Source organism: Aptenodytes forsteri, unplaced genomic scaffold (genome assembly GCF_000699145.1).
Source record: "Aptenodytes forsteri isolate BGI_AS27 unplaced genomic scaffold, ASM69914v1 Scaffold236, whole genome shotgun sequence".
Classification (NCBI taxonomy): domain Eukaryota; kingdom Metazoa; phylum Chordata; class Aves; order Sphenisciformes; family Spheniscidae; genus Aptenodytes; species Aptenodytes forsteri.
Window position 1 is genome coordinate 1,699,374 of NW_008794456.1, and position 2,454 is coordinate 1,701,827.

The 2,454-nt window shown below is 49.0% G+C and overlaps 1 protein-coding gene across 1 annotated transcript in view; it reads left to right on the top strand.

The window, feature by feature from the left end:
• LOC103908359 (homeobox protein not2) overlaps positions 1–2,454 on the top strand; it is a 16,890-nt gene that overhangs the window by 12,244 nt on the left and 2,192 nt on the right. The gene's annotated exons all lie outside the window — the stretch shown is intronic.

Genomic DNA, 2,454 nt, shown 5'->3' on the forward strand with positions numbered 1-2,454 from the left:
GGCGGGGGGGTTGCGGGGACCTTCCAGCCGGGCGCTTGGCTGGCATCCCCCGCACTGGAAAATAAGGGGGTTTGGGTCACCCAAAAATGCCTTCACCCCTCCCCCCCCGCCCCCGGCTGTAGTTTTATTTCCCGCAGTCCCTCGACCAGCCCCAGGGTGAAGAGTTGGGTTGGGGCTGTGGGAAATGAAGGAGGGGGAGGGCAGAATTTCCTAACAATTATTTTTCCCCTTTGTAGTGATCGATAACTAATATCAGCCATTTACCCGCAACAATTAATGACTGGCTGAAGCGATACCCTAACGACACGACTCGCGTCCTTCAGGCTTGACTTCAGTAGAAGGTTTCGGGTCAGGGACAGTCCCCCCATGCCCACCTCAGCCCCCACCTGCATTTTAAGGGCTGCTTTGCACACACTGGCGTTTATTTCTCTTTTCGTGTCCTAGAAGGGCACCGCAATGCCTGTGTTTTCATCATGCCTGCGAAAACCTGCTGCGATTTCCCAAAGCCTCATCCCCGAAAGTAGTTTCCCCACCATGCCAGCACCCCTCTGCTGTTGTGTGGGGTCCCCTCTTCTCCCGAAGCTGCCCTCGTCCATCTGTAATTTCGCTCTCCCTGGGACCACTCGCAGAAATGTAAATGCTGAGTATTTCGCAGCACCCGGCCCCAAAAACCGTTCGTATTTTTAATGCGAAAGCACCTAAGCAAAAAGCTTTTTGTTGTTAATCCATGGGTAAAATTTACACAGTGGTGGTGGATGATATCGGCGAATCCATCAGGCTCCCTGTATTTTCACTGAGGAGCATTGTAACTCTTCATAAGCAAAATTACTCCTCTGTTTTAATGAAGTGCCCCTACTATATCTTACTTTTCTTGACATTTAAGTATCTTTTTAGCATTCAGAGCCTGATCTCGTTGTTGCCCAGGCAAAACCTGCAGCCAAGCACATATTTTATTTGTATCGGGAACTCTTAATTTGATCCTGATAGCTACAAAAAATCCTGATACCAAAAGTATTTGCTACTCTTGATCTTTTTTTTAACTACTTAGCATAACTATTTAATCTATTATTTCTTTTACGAGACAGCATCTGCATAGTTGTGTGTTAATATATGTATTATATCAAATATACAGGTATGAAAATATAGTTAAAACAACTTGCAAAGCTATTTCCACAAAGTATTTCATGTTTGAAATTACACTTGCTATTATCCCAGTATTAAAATAGAGAAAATGTGACAGGTGAAATTATTTTAATGATGAAAATAGTTTTAAGTGCAATTACGGCTGTTAAGCTGTCAGATCTCCATCCCACAAATCCTTAAACACGCGCAGAACTTACACCCAATTAATGAAATGAAGTAGGTCAAGGTGCCCATTTGTGCCTGGAGAACGTGACAACGTCAGTCATGAAAGGAGAGACAAGTAGCGGGTGTGAATCGGCATCATTACGTGCGGTATTTCCATAAAAGTTAGAGCAGCTTGCCTTGCCACGATACATCACACCAGTCCAGCGTCCCTTGTGGCTGCTGTTGCTGTACCCTGGTGACAGTGTGCAGTGACTCCGGCTGAGGGGGGACCTCTGCGGGCTGCTGAATCCAACTTCTGCTCAAAGCAGAGCTGATCTCAAAGCCAGATCGCGTTGCCCAGGGGCTGCGATTTCAAAACAGCGACGGTGGGGAGCATTAATGGCCTGATCCTGCAGATGCATACTGCTTTCCACCCAGAAAAGTCCCGTTGGCTGTACTGGTGGGTTCTTTTTCTTAAAAGTTAAGCGTGTGCCTGGGTGTTGGCGGGACAGAAGCTGTGGTACCATCACACCTATCTTAGTGCTGGCCTTATCCGGTTCCTAGTACCTTCACGATCGTACTTTGACACTTGGAGGTGTTCTTGTGGCACCCAGCGGTCTCGCCTGTGCAGGCAGGTCCCACTGCCTGGAGTCTTTCTGGGGCTCGGAACGGGAGCAGAGTCCCTGATCCAGTAGCATTTGGCATCGAGCAGGAGGGGCTCGACTGTCGCTCCAACGCCTCACACTCAGACGTGCAAAGTCTACGCTAATGTTCCTGTGCATGTCGTAACTCCAGAACCAGCATCTTGGGAGGTTTTTTGCCTTGACGGCTGCAGCCCCCTTTCCTCAGCCCTTGCCTGTGGTCTCTCCACCCTGCGGTCCTCCTGGCGGTGAGGTCTGGCTCGTGTGAAGGTCCTTCAGGAGGACAGAGCTGGCTGGGATGAGCCCTGTGGCTCCGGGGGGGGGATGGTTGGGGGTAGCAGTCACATGCTCCTTTTGTACATATCGCTCCTTTTGTACATATCGAGATGTGTGTGAATCAAAGTCTGTGCTGGCAGGATGAGGGCTTCAGAAACCAGAGACGGCACCACTCTTGGGCTGGTGCCGGCTGGTCCTGTGGCAGCGCTGATGTTGTATTGTATAGGTACTTATGGTTATCATTTATCAT